A 21,280-nucleotide genomic window follows, 5' to 3' on the forward strand; every position below is an offset into this window, starting at 1 on the left:
AGACAATTATTTATATAGATGTAATAAACTGTTTCTGTGTGTGATAAATATTTGCCTCTGTCTTCTTCGGGATCCAGCGCCGTTCCACTTCATGTCTCAGTGATGTCACCGCTCATCAGATTATTCGGAATAAACGCTACGCTCTGCGTGACCTGGAAGTGACTTTAACCCTGTTGTGGAACCATGGGGTCATATAGACCCCAGGGCTGAATAAATTGAAATATTTCTAAAACTGGTCAATCCCAGGCATTGACCTTCTATGTATTTTCAAGTAACATATTTCTGCTTATGTTGATGATATTTTGAATTTGTTTTTCAATTTTGTTTCAAAGTTATTTTCAATTTTCTGTGTTTGGGACTCTCCTGACCCCATAGTACCTTTATTATCTGACATATATTTTTTAAAATATTTTCTGTTTATTCACAGGTTTTGTAATATAATTGTAAAGAAACAATGGTTAGTTCCAAGTGACACCAGCAGTGTTAACAGGACAGCGCAAACGGTGCTATGTTTGTCCTCGATCGAAGGACAAAAAGATGAGATTTGTTTGAAATGACTGCAAGAAGTTCATTTGTGAAGAACATGGCACTCTGACGTGCAGTGAACGCAAGGGCTAAATTTATTGCCAGATCATTCGTTGTCATTATGTTTTTACTAAAATCCACACAGTTGCAGTTATTGTGCATTTTTTTTTCATTGAATTTGAATACTTTGTTATTAGTAAAGCATTTTGGTATAAATTTCAGTTTGTGTTTCATGACAAATTACTTCAAAGTTACGTTCGATTTCATAACTGTGCTCTGAAATGATGACAGAATAAAACTTGATTATTCTGAACAGCCAGCATGTTAATTTTCATGAAATATGACGATTTTGAGCCTGGTGTCATATAGACCCCATGGTACCAAAACAGTGATTTTTTTTTTATTTATTGATTTTTTTTTTCCATGGTTCCACAGCAGGGTTAACAATGTATGGAGCCCATTGGCTTATCTTGTAAAAATACAGTGACTCATGCATAGAGTGAGCCGGAGTGTGCGGAAAACTCTTCCTGAAAAGACACATAACACATAAAATTATAAAAAAAAAAAAAAGCCCCAGCGGCCACTGTGAAGGTTGCAAGATTACTCATTTTAATTTTTTCTTAAAGATTGTGCTATGAATAGGAAGAAAAAACATTGGCAATTTTTTTTTTTTTAAATAAAATACATTCTCTTTAGAATCTGGGTGGCGAAATAAAAAAACTTGTACAAAAAGCCAATGCTCCTCCATGAACGTATTTCCATGATCTAATGCTGCATTCAGGCTGACATTATCCTGTAGGTTAGTGCTTTGTTTTCATTACGCACTGCCTTTGACTTGCCGATAGACTTGGACATGTCTGTGATGTCAGTCACTGAATTTAAGTGAAGGACCATACCCCAATTAGATTTTTATTAATCTCCAAATTGTTCTGTTTGGTTGATTTCCGTGCGATGTGCACCCAGTCAAGTTTTATCACACCAGATTAGGCAAACCAGGTCTAGAGACCTCTCGGAACATTGTTGTACGAACACGGGAAATTGCCTTTCCTGGGCTGTTTACTTGACATATTAACCCCTTTCTGACCTCGGACGGGATAGTACGTCCGAGGTCAGAAGCCCCGCTTTGATGCGGGCTCCGGCGGTGAGCCCGCATCACAGCCGGGACATAGCTGTTTTGAACAGCTGAGATGTGCCCGTAATAGGCGCGGTCAGAATCGCGATCTGCCTGCGCCTATTAACTAGTTAAATGCCGCTGTCAAACGCAGACAGCGGCATTTAACTACCGCTTCCGGCCGGGCGGCAGGAAAATATCGCATCGCCGACCCCCGTCACTTGATCGGAGGTCGGCGATGCTTCAGAATAGTAACCATAGAGGTCCTTGAGACCTCTATGGTTACTGATCCCTGACAGCTGTGAGCGCCACCCTGTGGTCGGCTCTCATAGCACACCTGCATTTCTGCTGCATAGCAGCGATCTGCATAGCAGCGATCTGATGATCGCTGCTATATAGCAGAGGTGATCGTGTTGTGCCAGCTTCTAGCCTCCTATGGAGGCTATAGAAGCATGGCAAAAGTAAAAAAAAAAAGTAAAAAAATGTGAAAAAAAATAAAAAAAATATAAAAGTTTAAATCACCCCCCTTTCGCCCCAATCAAAATAAATCAATAAAAAAAAAAATCAAACCTACACATATTTGGTATCGCCGCGTTCAGAATCGCCCGATCTATCAATAAAAAAGCATTAACCTGATCGCTAAACGGCGTAGCGGGAAAACAATTTGAAATGCCAAAATTACGTTTTTTTGGTCACCGCGACATTGCATTAAAATGCAATAATGGGCGATCAAAAGAACATATCTGCACCAAAATGCTATCATTAAAAACGCCAGCTCGGCACGCAAGAAATAAGCCCTCAACCGACCCCAGATCATGAAAAATGGAGACACTACGAGTATCGGAAAATGACACAATTTTATTTTTTTTTGCAGAGTTTGGAATTTTTTTTCACCACTTAGATAAAAAATAACCTAGTCATGTTAGGTGTCTATGAACTCGTACTGACCTGAATAATCATAATGGCATAAAGCCAAGAAAAAAAACAAGTGTGGGATTGCACTTTTTTTGCGATTTCACCGCTTTTGGAATTTTTTTCCCGTTTTCTAGTACACGACATGGTAAAACCAATGATGTCGTTCAAAAGTACAACTCGTCCCGCAAAAAATAAGCCCTCACATAACCAAATTGACGGAAAAATAAAAAAGTTATGGCTCTGGGAAGGAGGGGAGCGGAAAGCGAACATGGAAAAACGGAAAATCCCAAGGTCATGAAGGGGTTAAAGTAAACATTAATATTTTGTTGTAAGCTTTAGCACTAATATTTCTGTTCAGTGTTATTGAAGGGCTCCACATTCCGGATTGCCGGCGCTTTGGACGGAGCGGAAAACTCGCTCCGCCTAAAGCACCGCCCACTTCTGTATGGGCGGTGATTCCGGATGTGTTCATTGCACGCATCCGGAATCTCCCCATTCATAGGGCCCTGTGACCTTTTGAAAACAGGAACTAATGTAAGTAGACACTTGGGGCCCAATGTATTGTGTTTTGCCCTTTTTGTCTAGTTATTGCAATTTTTTTTTTTTACTTGTTTACAATTTGCCCAAAATTTTAAATTTAATTTGCGGCTTTTTTTCTTTTATATTCGCCAATGTGGGCTTGATTTTTGCTTTTTGCTATATTAATGAACTACGTGAACCAATTTGAAGTACCGTATATACTCGAGTATAAGCCGACCCGAGTAAAAGCCGACCCCCCCCCTAATTTTGCCACAAAAAACTGGGAAAACTTATTGACTCGAGTATAAGCCTAGGGTGGAAAATACAGCAGCTACCGGTGAATTTAAAAAATAAAAATAGATGCTCCATACCGTTCATTATTGCCCCAAAGGCGGTTCCATATAAAGCTGTGCCATATATAATGCTCCATACCGTTGATTATTGCCCCATAGATGCTCCATATATAGCTGTGCCATATAGAATGCTCTGCACCGTTCATTATGGCTCCATAGATGCTCCTTATAAAGCTGTGCCATATATAATGCTCTGCACCATTCATTATGGCCCCATAGATGCCCCATATACAATGCTCTGCACCGTTCATTATGGCCCCATAGATGCTCCATATAAAGCAGTGCCATATATGCTCTGCACTGTTCATTATTGCCCCATAGATGCTCCTTATAAAGCAGTGCCATATATGCTCTGCACTGTTCATTATTGCCCCATACATGCTCCTTATTAAGCTGTGCCATATACAGTGCCTACAAGTAGTATTCAACCCCCTGCAGATTTAGCAGGTTTAATAAGATGCAAATAAGTTAGAGCCTTCAAACTTCAAACAAGAGCAGGATTTATTAACAGATGCATAAATCTTACAAACCAAAAAGTTTTGTTGCTCAGTTAAATTTTTATAAATTTTAAACAAAAGTGTGGGTCAATTATTATTCAACCCCTTGGTTTAATATTTTGTGGAATAACCTTTGCTTGCAATTACAGCTAATAATTGTCTTTTATAAGACCTGATCAGGCCGGCACAGGTCTCTGGAGTTATCTTGGCCCACTCCTCCATGCAGATCTTCTCCAAGTTATCTAGGTTCTTTGGGTGTCTCATGTGGACTTTAATCTTGAGCTCCTTCCACAAGTTTTCAATTGGGTTAAGGTCAGGAGACTGACTAGGCCACTGCAACACCTTGATTTTTTGCCTCTTGAACCAGGCCTTGGTTTTCTTGGTTGTGTGCTTTGGGTCGTTGTCTTGTTGGAAGATGAAATGACGACCCATCTTAAGATCCTTGATGGAGGAGCGGAGGTTCTTGGCCAAAATCTCCAGGTAGGCCGTGCTATCCATCTTCCCATGGATGCGGACCAGATGGCCAGGCCCCTTGGCTGAGAAACAGCCCCACAGCATGATGCTGCCACCACCATGCTTGACTGTAGGGATGGTATTCTTGGGGTCGTATGCAGTGCCATCCAGTCTCCAAACGTCACGTGTGTGGTTGGCACCAAAGATCTCGATCTTGGTCTCATCAGACCAGAGAACCTTGAACCAGTCAGTCTCCGAGTCCTCCAAGTGATCATGAGCAAACTATAGACGAGCCTTGACATGACGCTTTGAAAGTAAAGGTACCTTACGGGCTCGTCTGGAACGGAGAATTCTGGTGGGTTGAGGGGTTGAATAATAAATGACCCTCTGAAAAAACTTTTCCCAATTTAAAAAAAAAAATAAACAAAGAAATAACATTCTTTTCTGCTGCAGTGCATTTCACACTTCCAGGCTGATCTACAGGCCAAATGTCACAATACCAAGTTAATTCCAAATGTGTAAACCTGCTAAATCTGCAGGGGGTTGAATAATACTTGTAGGCACTGTATGCTCTGCACTGTTCATTGTTGCCCCATAGATGTGCCATATAAATCTGTGCCATATATAATGCTCTGCACCGTTGCCCCATAGATGTGCCATATAAATCTGTGCCATATATAATGCTCTGCACTGTTGCCCCATAGATGTGCCATATAAATCTGTGCCATATATAGTGCTCTGCACCATTGCCCCATAGATGTGCCATATAAATTTGTGCCATATATAGTGCTCTGCACCGTTGCCCCATAGATACTCCACATAAATCTGTGCCATATATAACGCTGCTGCTGCAATAAAAAAAAAACAACACATACTCACCTCTCTTGCTTGCAGCTCCTCAGCGTCCCGTCCCGGCGTCTCTCCGCACTGACTGATCAAGCAGAGGGTGGCGCGCACACTATATGCGTCATCGCGCCCTCTGACCTGAACAGTCAGAGCAAGAGGACACGAAGACAGAGCGGCGCCCGGCGTGTGGAACGTGGACAGGTGAATATAAAATACTCACCTAGTCCCGGCGCTCCTGGCGCTCCCCCTGCCTGTCACTCTGTCTCCGGGTGCCGCAGCTCTTCCTCTGTCAGCGGTCACTGGCACCGCTGATTAGAGAAATGAATTTGCGGCTCCACCCCTATGGGAGTGGAGTCCATATTCATTTCTCTAATGAGCGGTCCCACGTGACCGCTGAACAGGGGAAGAGCTGCGGCACCCGAAGACAGTGTGACAGGCAGGGGGAGCGTCAGGATCGCCGGGACTAGGTGAGTATGCGACACGCTCTCTCCCCCTCACCCGCCGACCCCACCGCCGACCGTGACTCGAGTATAAGCCGAGAGTAGCACTTTCAGCCCAAAAATTTGGGCTGAAAATCTCGGCTTATACTCGAGTATATACGGTACTTTGATTCAAAGAACACCAACAAATACCATGAGGCCATGAAAGAAAATGTTCTTAATCCCTTAAGGACCAGGGGTATTTCCATTTTTGCTCCCCTTCTTCTCAGAGCCATAACTTTTTTTTTTTTTTCTTTTTCTATCAATATGGCCATGTGAGGGCTTATTTTTTGCGGGACGAGTTACTTTTGAATGACAGGTTTTCATTCAGGTTTCTGAAAATGAATGTTTAAACTGTATTTATTGATCAAATCGTGAATGTGTGGTTTGTTTGTGTCTTTTCTTGCTGAAGGGGGCAAGTTTACCTTTCAAATGGTGTTTTATTTGTGTGTGCGGGGCGAAGTAATCACTGAAAAAGCAGGGCATATTTACAAATGTGTTTGCAAATGTGACTCACCTGTAGTGAAGTGTGCAATCCTCCAATGTGCCTGAAATCAGCTGGGCAAGGAGTTCGGCAAGCTGGTGAGCCCCCAAGGCAAATGTTAGGATTTGTTTGTGATGTCTGTAAGCAGCTTTGTGGTAGTGTGCTTTGGGGTAGTGTGGTGCCACCTGCAGGTTATTTTTCCTTACTGCAGGTTTATGAAAATTAATGTTTAAACTGTATTTTGTGATCACATCATGGATGTGTGGTTTGTTTGGCTACTTTCTTGCTGAAGGGGGTAAGTTTACCTTTCGAATAGTGTATCATTTGTGTGTGTGGGTGCAGTATGAACGGAGATACAAAGTAATTGCTGAAAAAGTGTTTAAAAATAATATAGAAGTATTGAGCAATTACGAATGTAGTGATGACAAATATGTGTATTTTTTATTGTTGTATTTTGAATGGGCAAAGGGTGGTTATTTCAACTTTTCATGTTTTTTGTTTTATATTTTGAAAAAAACATATCTTTTTACATGCTTTTAAGTATATGTGCACACGTAAGAAAAGAGGTGCAGAATTTTCTGCACAAAATCCGCATCTCCTGGCGGATTTGCCGCGGTTTTTATGTGGATTTTGTACGGTTTTTGCCACAGCGGAATTTTTAACATGGAGGGGTGCAGAAACGCTGCAGATCCGCACAAAAGAAGTGACATGCACTTCTTTGAAATCCGCACCAATTTCGCACTGATTTTTCCGCACCATCTGCACAGCTATTTTTTTACCCCATTGATATACATTGTACTGTACATCACAGTGCGGATCTGCAGCATTTCTGCGCGGTAAAATCCGCTGCGGATCCTCAGCAAATCTGCATCGTGTGCTGCGATCTTCTGATCTCCCTGTTATGTGTAGCAGAAATGCTCACTTGCTGAGCTGGACTCATAGCGATCCAGCAATGGCAACCACAGGGGTCAGCAGCAGACCCCGGGTTTTCATGCCAACCCATCGGCGAACTGCGGTCATGCGACACGGGCGTCGATGGGTGAGGTTTGTGACGCGCTTCCGTTCAACCATGTTAAATGATGCTGTCGGTTTGACAGTGGCATTTAACATGTTAACAGCCACAGGTGGATCGCGATTCCACCTGTGGCTGTTAGGGTCACATGACTGCTGATCAGATCAGCTGTCATGTACTGGAAAAAGTGCGGGCTTCGGCAAACGGGGAGGCTCTCTAGGATGGATACATCCGTCATTGGACGTTAAGGGGGTTAAAATAATGATGAATTGTCCCTTCAGCTAAACAGCTTTTTGCACTATGTTAGTATCCTGAAAGTCTTGCCATCTATGACATACGCTATTTTCCACAGATTTATTGCATATGATTAAATAGCAGAACATGTAGTCCTATGTAAATTAGCCAGATACCATTATTGTTATGTATACATTTGTATGAATATTTCTGGAGTCACCTACTAGGCATGTGTGCGTTACCGGTTTACCTTGAATTTCTTATATAATTGCTTATGATATGAGGCTGACGTGGCTTGGTTTATATACTACCGTAATAATGGTAAATATTTTAGCTGTAAATCAGCTATAATCATACATAGGGGGTTGATTCTTCACATTCCTGGCAAGGAATCAGTCATTGTTTTCTCTTCTTTTATTGCAGTTTATTAATTATTGTTTTTATATCTTGTACTCATTCAGAATTGTATTTGTATGCTTTGGTTGTCTGTCCCGTGATTTACAGGTCATTCTAACATTAATCATACACGAGAATTTGTATCACTTTTGTGGGTAAAGAAAAAAGTGTCCACAGTTTAGAGATCTAATGTGCTTAATTTTGCTGCATTAATGAAGGACTGTTTGCTTCATGCCGCTATATACTGTAATTTTTTTTTTTTTGCATTAAAAATGATTGACAGGTCAAGTTATGCAAAGTATGTGACCTTATTGTTTATAACGCTGAAATAAAGGGACAGAAGGTTTAAACCTTAGGGAGAAAACCACAAATGGCCAAAAAGAGAGAACCATTGTGCTGGTTGGCATTCGCTGGGTGAATTTACTTGGATAGCACACACATTACTTGTTCCATGGATCCTAAACTGTTTTTGCTAAAGCTATTTTCTCATATTGGACTGTTTTGCTGTGTCCATATTGCCCCATGTCTGCTGCTGAAAATCTAGATTTGTCAAAGCATCTGATTAGTATCATTAGTATGATGGAAAATAACTTTTTATAGCTGGACCTGAACCACTGTGATTTGCTGCAGGATTCTAATGTTTTTGCCGTCCAAGTTGCCCACACAGTTTGAAATGTTGGCTACATTGGAAAAGTTTTCAGCTATTGTCAAACAGTAAAGGGGATGTTCAGGCCTGTGACAAAAGTCTACAGTCTCTGCCGAATTGTAACAGTGCGCAGTGTATTCTGGTAAATACTGTGCGATGCGCCCACTGTCACGATTCCCTGGTATTCCCAGTGCAAGCAGCTGGTCACTTGACCGAATATCTGCTTTTCATATTTGTGGTTATGTGCCAACTAGACTCAATCGGCTTCTCTTAAATAGAGAATTAACTAGATACTTCTTGACACGTCATGACGGCGTGCGATTCGGCAGTTGTACAGTGACTGCACACTCTTCTCCAAAACCTGGACAACCCCTTTAAGCTGTTGGAAGCTGGCACAAACTGAATTTCTCCTCATCACTATGTCAAGATGCCTAAATTCAAATACCTGTGCTGTATAATATTTGAACCAAAACATTAGCATTAATAAAGTTTTTACCATTGTAAATGGATATCAATTTACTCTCTGGATACCAACCTAGATGGACAAATTGTCAGCATTTCCACTGGAAATCCCACAATACAGTAGCACCTTGCATACTAACAATGGCACTAAAACCACACCTCAACTGCTTCCCGACTATCAAAAAAACTTTATTCAGAAACTTTAAGCAAATATTAAGTTTGGTTAAATTACAAAAAACATGCCTATACTCAAGGTAAAATTAGTATAATGTTCTGTACATATTTACTGTCAATGTCAAATGAATATTCTAAACAGACTATAAACCTGATGGGAGCATGGCCGATCTTGTAATAGATAGTATTTATGTCTTCAGATTTATACATTCTAGTTACCTTCTAATGTATAAGCCATTGATATCCATTTAGACTTGTATGAGTGATCATGAGAGACAGTTTTGGTTGACAACCCCCACCCAGAGCTCTTCCTCCCAACTTCCCAGCCCTCCACCTCCAAAACCAACTTCTCCACCATTACAGAAGATCGACGCTCCACTCTACTCTCAAGATCTTATCTCACCACCTGTGCACTTGACCCGGTCCCATCCCACTTCATCCCAAACCTCGCCACAGTCTTCATCCCAACCCTAACCCATCTCTTCAACTTATCACTAACAACTGGTGTTTTCCCATCAAGCTTTAAACATGCCTCAATCACACCTATCCTCAAAAACCCCTATCTTAACCCATCCTCTGTATCTAGCTGTTACCCTTTATCACTTCTCCCCTATGCTTCAAAACTAGAACAACTCGTCCATCTTGAACTGTCCTCCCCTCTCTCTTTTTCCTGCTCCTTCTTTGACCGCTTACAATCTGGCTTCCGGTCACACCACTCTACTGAAACTGCCCTAACTAAGGACACCAATGACCTATTAACCTTCAAGAGCAAGCGACACTACTCTGTCCTCCTCCTCCTGGACCTGTCCTCTGCCTTTGACACTGTGGACTATTCCCTATTACTACAGACCCTCTCATCCCTTGGCATCATAGACTTGGCCCTATCCTGGATTTCGTCATACCTAACAGACCGGACATTCAATGTCTTCCACTCACACACCACATCCTTACCTCGCCCCCTATCTGTTGGAGTCCCACAAGGTTCAGTCCTAGGGCCCCCTGCTCTTCTCCATGTACACCTTTGGTCTGGGACAGCTCATAGAATCTCACGGCTTTCAGTATCACCTCTATGCTGATGACACACAGATCTACATCTCTGGACCAGATATCACCACCCTACTAACCAGAATCCCTCAATATCTTTCCTCTATTTCATCCTTCTTCTCCACTACATTTCTAAAACTTAACATGGACAAAACAGAATTCATCATCTTTCCCCCATCTCACGCGACCCCCCTCCCCAACGGACCTATCCATTACAGTAAACTGCTACTCACTCTCCCCAGTCACACAAGCTCGCTGCCTCGGGGTAATCCTTGACACTGATCTCTACTTCAAACCACATATCCAAGCCCTTTCCACTTCCTGCCGACTTCAACTCAAAAATATTTCACAAATCCGTACATTCCTAAACCAAGAATCTGCAAAAACCCTAGTCCATGCCTCATCATCTCCCGCCTTGACTACTGAAACCTCCTGCTCTGTGGCCTCCCCTCGAACACTCTCGTATCCCTCCAATCTATTCTAAACTCTGCTGCCCGACTAATCCACCTGTCCCCCTGCTATTCCCTGGCCTCTCCCCTCTGTAAATCCATGCACTGGCTCCCTGTTGCCCAGAGACTCCAATACAAAACCCTAACCATGGCATACAAAGCCATCCACAACTTGTCTCCTCCATACATCTGTGACCTCGTCTCCCGTACTTTCCTGCACGCAACCTCCGATCCTCACAAGGTCTCCTTCTCTACTCCCCTCTTATCTCCTCTTCCCACAATCGCATAATAGATTTCTCTCGCGCATCACCCCTACTCTGGAACTCTCTACCACAACATTTCAGACTCTCGCCTACCATCAAAACCTTCAAAAAGAACCTGAAGACCTACCTCTTCCGACAAGCCTACAACCTGCAGTAACCACCGATCGACCAAACCGCTGCGCGACCAGCTCTACCCTCACCTACTGTATCCTCACCCATCCCTTGTAGATTGTGAGCCCTCCCGGGCAGGGTCCTCTCTCCTACTGTACCAGCCGTGACTTGTATTGTTTAAGATTATTGTACTTGTTTTTACTATGTATACCCCTCCTCACATGTAAAGTGCCATTGAATAAATGGCGCTATAATAATAATAATCTGTCTATTAGCCTTTTTCATATTTTCCTTTTCTTCCCTTTTTTTTCTTTTTTCTTTATACTTTACACTACTGTGATACTGTGTTCTCATGTACTGTACTTTTCTGAAATGTAGAGCTTTTTCCTGATATAAATCAAACTTCTATCAATAACTTTACTAGTGATTGGAGAACTTTGGCAACTTCCAAAACATAAATTTCCACGTTTTGCACATATTTATTCATTTGGTTTAATCTGAGAAGCACCGTTCCCCAAAAGTGTGGTATAAACGCTGTATCAAGTCTTTGCAACTTGAGGAGTATAGAAGTGCTGAAAAGTTATTTCAGTTTTTCAATACAAAAGTGATCATTTGAAAAATCAAACCTACACTGTGTGCAGAATTATTAGGCAAGTTGTATTTTAGAGGATTATTTTTATTATTGATCAACAACTATGTTCTCAATCAACCCAAAAGACTCAAATATCAAAGATTAATATTTTTGGAAGTTGGAGTGTTTTTTTTTTAGATTTGGCTATCTTAGGAGGGTATCTGTTTGCGCAGGTAACTATTACTGTGCAGAATTATTAGGCAACTTAATAAAAACCAAATATATTCCCATCTCACTTGTTTATTTTCACCAGGTAAACCAATATAACTGCACAAAATTTAGAAATAAACATTTCTGACATGCAAAAACAAACCCCCCCCAAAATTAGTGACCAATATAGCCACCTTTCTTTATGATGACACTCAACAGCCTTCTATCCATAGATTCTGTCAGTTGCTTAATCTGTTTACGATCAGCATTGCGTGCAGCAGCAACCACAGCCTCCCTGACTCTGTTCCGAGAGGTTTTCCCTCCCTGTAGATCTCGCATTTTATGAGGGACCACAGGTTCTCTATGGGGTTCAGATCAGGTGAACAAGGGGGCCATGTCATGATTTTTTCTTCTTTGAGGCCTTTACTGGCCAGCCACGCTGTGGAGTAGTTGGAGCCATCTGATGGATCATTGTCCTGCATGAAAATCATGTTTTTCTTGAATGATACTGACTTTTTCCTGTACCACTGCTTGAAGTGGTCTTCCAGAAACTGTCAGTAGGTCTGGGAGTTGAGCTTCACTCCATCCTCAACCTGAAAAGGTCCCACAAGTTCATCTTTGATGATACCAGCCCATACCAGTACCCCATCTCCACCTTGCTGGCGTCTGAGTCGGAATGGAGCTCTCTGCCCTTTACTGATCCAGCCTCTGGCCCATCCAGAGTCACTCTCATTACATCAGTCTATAAAACCTTTGAAAAGTCAGCCTTAAGATATTTCTTGGCCCAGTCTTGACGTTTTATCTTATGTTACTGGGTCAAAAGTGGTCATATTTCAGCCTTCCATACCTTGGCCATGTCCCTGAGTATCGCACACCTTGTGCTTTTTGTTACTCCAGTAACGTTGCAGCGCTGAAATATGGCAAAACTGCTGGCAAATGGCATCTTGGCAGCTTCACGCTTGATTTTCCACAATTCATGGGCAGTTATTTTGCGCCTTTTTTGCCCAACACGTTTCTTGCGACCCTGTTGGCTATTAGCCATGAAACGCTTGATTGTTCGGTGATCACGCTTCAAAAGTTTGGCAATTTCAAGACTGCTGCATCCCTCTGCAAGACATCTCACAATTTTGGACTTTTCAGAGCCCGTCAAATCTCTCTTCTGACCCATTTTGCCAAAGGAAAGGAAAATGCCTAATAATTAAGCACACCTTATATAGGGTTTTGATGTCATTAGACAACACCCCTCCTCATTACAGAGATGCACATCACCTTAATTAGTAGTTGGCTCTCAAGCCTGAACAGCTTGGAGTAGGACAACATGTATAAAAAGTATCGTGATCAAAATACAACTTGCCTAATAGTTCTGCTCACAGTGTACACATGTTTGGTATCGCCCGATCTATTAAAAAAAAAAAAAAAAAAAGGATTAACCTGATTGCTAAACGGCGTAGCGGAAAAAAAATCAAAGCGCCAAAATTACGTTTTTTTTTGGTCACCGTGACATTGCATTAAAATGCAATAACGGGCGATCAAAAGAACGTATCTGCACAAAAGTGGTATAATTAAAAACGTCAGCTCAGCACGCAAAAAATAAGCTCTCACCCGACACCAGATCACGAAAAAAGGAGACGCTACTGGTATCGGAAAATCGCGCAATTTTTTTTTCTTTTAATCAAACCTTGGAATTTTTTTTTACCACTTAGATAAAAGAGAACCTAGACATGTTTGGTGTCTATGAACTCGTAATGACCTGGAAAATCATAATGGCCGGTCAGTTTTAGCATTTTGTGAACCAAGCAAGAAAGCCAAACAAAAAACAAGTGTGGGAGTGCACTTTTTTTTGAAATTTCATCGCACTTGGAATTTTTTTCCTGTTTTCTGTTGCACAACATGGTAAAACCAATGATACCGTTCAAAAGTACAACTCGTTCTTCAAAAAATAAACCTTTACATGGCCATATTGATGGAAAAGTAAAAAAGTTATGGCTTTGGAAAGAAGGGGAGTGAAAAACCAAAACGAAAAAAGCTTCGGGGGTTAAGGAGTTTTAAAACATCAATATGTGGTCTTTTCAAAATAATACTTAAAAATGTGCAAATATTTGGATATTTCTTCTGTATATCTGCCCCCTTACTGCTGCGCTCCCTTAGCTCACACATGCACATAATAGACAGGTCATGTGACTGACAGCTGCCGTATTTCCTATATGGTACAGTTGTTGCTATTGTAGTTTGTCTGCTTATTAATCAGATTTTTATTTTTGAAGAATACCAGACTTGTGTGTGTTTTAGGGCGAGTTTCATGTGTCAAGTTGTGTGTGTTAAGTTGCGTGTGGCGACATGCATGTAGCGACTTTTGTGAGATGAGTTTTGTGTGGCGACATGCGTGTAGCAACTTTTTGTGTCGAGTTGCATGTGACAGGTAAGTGTAGCAAGTTGAGTGCAGCAAGTTTTGCGCATGGCGAGTTTTGCGCGAGGCGAGTTTTATGGGTGGTGCGTTTTGAGTATGTGCAAGTTTTGTGTGAGGCAACTTTTGCATGTGTTGCAACTTTTGTGCATGTGGCAATTTTTCCGCGTGTGCAACCTTTGCGTGTGGCGAGTTTTCCATGAGGTGAGTTTTGCACGTGTGGCGAGTTTTGCGTGAGCCTAGTTTTGCATGTGGCGAGTTTTGCGTGTGGCGAGTTTTGAGCGGCGACTTTTGTGTTTCGACTTTTATGTGGCGAGGTTGGTGTATGTGTGGTGAAATGTGTGCTGAGGGTGATATGTGTTCAAGCACGTGGTAGTGTGTGGCGGTTTTTGTGTGTGTGTTCATATCCCCGTGTGTGGTGAGTATCCCATGTCGGGACCCCACCTTAGCATCTGTACGGTATATATTCTTTGGCGCCAGCGCTCTCACTCTTTAAGTCCCCCTTGTTCACTGTGCAAAATTTTGTGGCTGTAGCTGCGACGGTTCAGATGCCAATCCCGGACACACACACACACACACACACACACACACACACACACACACACACACACACACACACACACACACACACACACACACACACACACACACACACACTCAAAGAAGCTTTATTGGCAGGACCAAATGAACATCAGTTTTGCCAAAGCACAAGTGTGTGTGTGTATGTATGTATATGTATGTGTCATGGAGTGGGGAGGGCTGAAACTGATATTTATGTTTTTATATTGGCTGCTTTTTGTGCTGACTATTGGGGTTCTGGGTTCTGAGACCCCAGCATCTCGGTCAAAACACTGCTGTGCAGTGCGCAGGTTTTGCAATAGTGCACACAGTAGTCAGCTCTTTACTATGGATAAGTCGTGGACGTGGTATAAAGACTAGTGATGAGCGAATATACTCGTTACTCGAGATTTCCCGAGCACGTTCGGGGGTCCTACGAGTATTTTTTAGTGCTCGGAGATTTAGTTTTCCTTGCAACAGCTGAATGATTTACTGCTATTAGCCAGCTTGATTACATGTGAGGATTCCCTGGCAACCAGGCAACCCCCACATGTACTTATGCAGGCTAGTAGCTGTAAATCATTCAGCTGAGGCGATGAAAACTAAATCTCCGAGTACTTACAAATACTCGGAAGGTCACCCGAGCGTGCTTGGGAAATCTCGAGTAACGAGTTTATTCGCTCATCTACTATATAATTGTCTAAGGGTCACTTCCGTCTGTCTGTCCTTCTGTCTGTCTGTCCACGACCAATCAGCGACGCGCACAGTCTGGAAGAAAATGGCCGCTCCTTACTCCCCGCACTCACTGCCCGGCGCCCGCATACACCCCTCCGCTCACCGCTCACACAGGGTTAATGCCGGCGGTAACGGACCGCGTTATGCCGCGGGAGACGCACTCCATTACCGCTACTATTAACCCTGTGTGACCAAGTTTTTTACTATTGACGCTGCCTATGCAGCGCCAATAGTAAAAACATCTAATGTTAAAAATAATAAAAAAAATAAAAAATGATTATATACTCACCTACGCCGCCTTTCCTGCTCCTCGCGATGCAACCGGAACGTTCCGTTGGCACGGATGGTCTGGCAGAAGGACCTGCCATGACGTCACGGTAATGTGACCGCGACGTCATCGCAAGTCCTACGCGCCTGCGCGGAAAGGACCTGCCGTGACGTCATGGTCATCACAAGGCTCTGCGCGCCTGGGCGATCAGGACCTGCCATGACGTCACGTGACCGCGACGTCATCACGGGCCCTGCATGCCTGCGCGAGCAGGCTGGGACGGGAAGCTGCCGCCTGTACCTTGCAAAGGCGACATAACTACAAGTATGGTGAGTATGTTAGAACTACAAGGGGCCCACGGATCGGAAGGCGAGTATGTTTATTTTTTTATTTTTTAACCTGTGACATACGTGGCTGGGCAATATACTATGTGGCTGGGCAATATACTACGTGCCTCTGTGCTGTATACTACGTCACTGGGCAATATACTACATGGCTGGGCAATATACTACTTGGCTCTGTGCTGAATACTACGTCACTGGGCAATATACTGCATCACTGGGCAATATACTACGTCACTGGGCAATATACTACGTGGCTAGGCTATATACTACGTGGCTGGGCAATATACTACGTGGCTCTGTGCTGAATACTACGTCACTTTGCAATATACTAGCAATATACTACGTGGCTCTGTGCTGTATACTACGTCACTGGGCAATATACTACGTGGCTGGGCAGTATACTACGTCACTGGGCAATATACTACATCACTGGGCAATATACTACGTCGCTGGGCAATATACTACGTGGCCGACCAATATACTACGTGGGCTGTGCTAAATACTACGTGGACATGCATATTCTAGAATACCCGATGCGTTAGAATCGGGCCATCATATAGTCACTAATAAAGACCCATAGACTTACCAATGAGCCTGAATACCTCTGTCCACGTTACTCATACGGCAGTTGCCTACTTCAGAGTGGCATTTAGACCGATTTAGTGGTGGTCTCAGTATCCGGACCCCCACATATCGGCAGCATGTAGTAGCCACTATAACATATGAAAATTAGCAAGATGCCATCTATCCACTGGTGGTATAATTTTATGGGCCATGTATGGCACATGTCCTAGTAGGACTGCCATTCTAAGATACTTGAATATTTAAGCATATCTCTTGCATATACCGTATATTGAACATATGAACATCTGTACATATTTAATAGCAATAGTTTAACATTGTACTATGTGTTAATGTCTTTCATTGCTATAGAGTTTACAGGGGCTGTTCTCCCACTGACTGAATGGAAGGGAGCTGATAAATTGATGTGTGTACATGAATGGTACTTAGCAACTGGAAATATTTTCTGATTTATCAACTTTTCTGAAGGAAGTGCTGTCCGTGGTCTACTCCCTTACTGCAGTGGAAAGCTGCTTCCCAAGAGTAAACCACGATTTGACTCCCAAATAAATTGTAGATGATTGTGATTGTGGACACACCTACACATTTTATCCTATATGGCATTTACACAACAGTCTGCAGCTGGTTTCTAGTATGGCGAGTTCTGCAAACCGGTTAGGCCAATGATTTTCTATGTGACAGTGTTATATGTGTGTGTGGAGTCTGCCATGTGCATATTTCAGTTTTAGATTCCAGGCTTGAAGGTGAACAAGGAATTCACTTCTGTGTTAGAGAAGGAGTAAGGCTCTGAGCACATACGGTAATTTTTACTTCAGTTTTCAAAAGCCGGCATACTGAGGAATATTCGAGGATATATCAGAACTGGTGCACAGAAAAAGAATAACTTTTTTGGCAACCAGTCCAATTTTTTATCTCATTCAGATCACTTTTTAAAAATGAAAGAAGATCTCTGATTGGTTGTCATGGATAACTATTCCACTTATCCCTTTCACTGTGTATTTCTCACCTGACAGACTCCATTTAAGAGCAGGATATAACTGCAATCCCCCCTGAAGAAGCATACGTGAAATGTGTGTATGGAATGCAAGGTGGGCACAGTGATTTTTCCGGTGTGCCTAAGCACTGACATATGTACTGCTGTAATTCATTAAATGGACAACTTATGATGCAGTGCATGGCCACTACTTGAACTAGGACGTGATGTTGCATCACCAGCGCTTCTAATGCATGAGGACCTGTGCCCTTACTTTAGAAGCTGACTCCAGTCTCTTAAAGGGTTTGTCCACTACTAGGACAACCCCTTCTTAATTTAAATGTTTGGGGCTGATAAAATGAAAAAGTCCATACTCCTCTCGCATGACCGCATTGTTGGCACTCGGGGTCCAGGGCTCTTGTGTGGTTGTTGTGATACGTGACCCTGGCTTCACTGTCCCTGCCTTCAGATGTTTTTTTAGCATGAAGAAGTGAGAAATCGGGTGCAGCCCGGACTTCTTTCATGTCCAAGATGTCCGAAGGCGGGGACAATGATGCCAGTGCATCGGGCGCCAAGTGTCATGCAGCTGCACAAGAGCCTCGGGACCGCAAATGCCAAAATCGCTGGAACAGCATTGGCACGGTAGGCAAGTATAGGCCATTTTTATTTTTTATTTTATGGCCCCAAACATTTAGATCAATAAGAGATTGTCCTAGTAGTGGACAACTCACTTAAGACGTGCCTAATTAAGAAATGTGCTCTTCTTAATTAATCGGACATCTCTGACTCCACCATGCCCCCTCATTAACACTGACGTGAACAACTCAGGTCTTAATGAATTGGAGCCTAAAAGTACAATTAAGAGATTCACCTGTCATGTGTTTTTGGAGCCACTTTTGTTTTTTACTGATTTGTGTATAAAGCCTTACTCTGGATTGTTCCGTTCCTCTGTTGGTCCTTCCAGTGATTTTTTTTTTCTTTTTAATCAAAACCATTTTTATTGTGACAATCACGATTTCCCAACAATACAGATTACATTCTTGTTTTACATATCACTGAAAATCCATCCTTTTTCAGGAATAACATCGTTATAAGCATACTTGCATTGTATCATGGAATATCTTGCAATTTAATTGTAAACCAATTATCAATCCCCCCCCCCCCCAAATTAAACTCTTCCCCCAAAACATTCCCCCACTTCCCCTTGTTTGGTATGTCTTCTTTTCCTATGTGTTTGTTTCTTCACTATTCACTATTGTATTCATTCTTCAGATTATAAAATTCCTATGCCCTTCCATATCCTACTCTAACATAAATGTATTAAATATCACATCTCCAGCAAGAGCCTCTGACACAACCCGGGTACATTTGATCCATTTTCCCCATTGTTCCCCAAATTTCATAACAGCACCTCTCTTAATATATATATCTTTATCTCCATTAGAATGGTGTTATTCAAGTCTCTAATTATCTGTTAAATCCCAGGCGGACTGCACGAGAGCCATTGCCTGCCGATACACTTTCTTGTATGATACAAAATTTTGCCTATTCCCAATTGAATGGATGCGTTAACGCCACAATCCCCCAGATATCCCAGGATACACGTTTTTGGTGTCATGTACATTAAACTCCTCTCTGACCAATTTATCCACATCCCCCCATAGCCCTCCAAGCTTGGGGCATGACCAAAACATACGTAATAAGTCAGCTTCTTCTCTACTACATCTCGGGCATTCATCTTCACTTCTCAACTTCATTTTTTTCATCATCTTTGGTGTTCTATAATCCCTATGAAGCAGGAACAACTGGGATCTTCTCTGTGCTGTGTTTATTGATAACTTACCTGTAGCTTCGAGTATGTCCTCCCACTCTTCAGACGATATCTGTCCCACCTCCCCTTCCTACCAGGACTTAGTGAGTGCCATAGGGTCTCCCAAAATTTTACTCAATAATGATTGATATAATAGACAAATCAGCCCTTTCGTCCTGTTTGCTTTGACAACATGATCTAGTAACCCGTTGGTGGATACTCTAATCGGTGTTATATTATCCTGGGCCCTCAAGGCATGTCGGAATTGTAAATACTTATAGAATTCTGAATTTTTTATCTGATAAGTTTGTTTTAAATGGTCAAAGGAACAAATATACTTCCCATATATACCTGATGCAAATATATCAACCCTTGTTTTTTCTACCCTCCAAATCCCTCCAAATGGTATAATTCTCTCAAGTGTATGTTATTCCATAGAGGGGTGTATTGAGAATAAGTTCCCATTTCCCATAATGTTTTACAAGTCCACCATATCTTGTGAACAATGAACAGCGTTGTGGCACTACGAACCTATCCCTAAGGCCATCTGATTCCAAAAGGTCTAAAATGTTATTGCCACCCCCATAAATTTAATAACTAATGCCCCTGCTTCATTTTTTTTTCCTCCAGAGCCCATCCCTTAAAATGTTGTAGTTGAGAGGCCAGAAAGTATCCCCATGCATGAGGTAATGCCAATCCATCCTGATCCTTTGGTAACTGTAATTTCTCCAATTTGATTCTAGGTACTCCTTTCTTCCACACTAAATCTCTAAAAATGTTATCCATTTTTTGAACCAGTGTTTCGGAATCCACACCGGGGAATTATGTAAAATATAAAGGATAGATGGCATGAGGCACATTTTGATTAGATTTGTTCTCCCAAGGGGGGACAATGGTAATTTTCACCAAGTTCCCACCTTCTTCCTTGTTTTTATTATTTAAAGGGCCAAGATTTAGTGACGTATAATTGTTAACTTCCCTAGTTACTTGAATACCTAAATATTTTATTTTTTAACTACTGGGATTTTTGATGAACTCCCCACTTGAAGATTGTCTTTATTTTCTAAAGGGAGTAAAGCTGACTTTCCCCAATTAATTTTTAATCCCTAGAATATACCGAACCTAGCAATTATGTCCATAATCTTCGGAAGACATGCAGATATATCCCCCACAAACAATAATATGTTGTCTGCGTATAATGCTATCCGCTCCTCTCTACATCCATAAGCAAAACCTTTTATCTCCTGGTGCTGTCTAATAATGCATGCTAATGGCTCTATTGCTATAGCGAAAAGGAGGGGTGAGAATGGGCAGCCCTGCCTTGTTCCCCTGAACAGATTGAACTTTCCGAGGTTTCCCCATTAGCCCTTACCTTTGCTGCTGGGGATTTATATAACAACTGCACCCACTTAATAATTATAGGGCCAAAGCCCTCCCAGTAATTTTAAGAATTTACACCTGTCAAAGGCGAGTGTATGTACATTATCTAGGGAGTGCCTTTAGTATCACTAATTTAGTAAAAAGTGCAAGATATTGTGCGAACACAGAAGATCTGGTTCATTGTGAAGAAGGCCCTAGACGTAGAGGGTTGTGGGATCCCGCTTTGCATACCGGGATTTCAAAAGCCCAAAGATTGGACTTGAGTTTTAATAGAAAGTCGGGTCCTTTTTAAAGGGCCATTAGGGATACTAGTCAGCATTTCTGGTCATTGGTGTTATTTATCGAAATAATCATTCTGTATCTGCCCACTGTTAAATAAAAAGAGCTGCCGCAGACTGATGGTAGGAGAGAAATAAAAGGGAAATGGTACAACTCACAAGTTCTAGGAAAAGTTCCTCCAAAAATGGTATAT

The 21,280-nt window shown here is 42.1% G+C and overlaps 1 protein-coding gene across 2 annotated transcripts in view; it reads left to right on the top strand.

Moving 5' to 3' along the window:
- CGNL1 (cingulin like 1) overlaps positions 1 to 21,280 on the top strand; it is a 156,097-nt gene that overhangs the window by 24,955 nt on the left and 109,862 nt on the right. The window lies entirely within an intron of this gene.

The sequence above is a fragment of the Ranitomeya variabilis genome, chromosome 5, assembly GCF_051348905.1.
Source record: "Ranitomeya variabilis isolate aRanVar5 chromosome 5, aRanVar5.hap1, whole genome shotgun sequence".
Classification (NCBI taxonomy): domain Eukaryota; kingdom Metazoa; phylum Chordata; class Amphibia; order Anura; family Dendrobatidae; genus Ranitomeya; species Ranitomeya variabilis.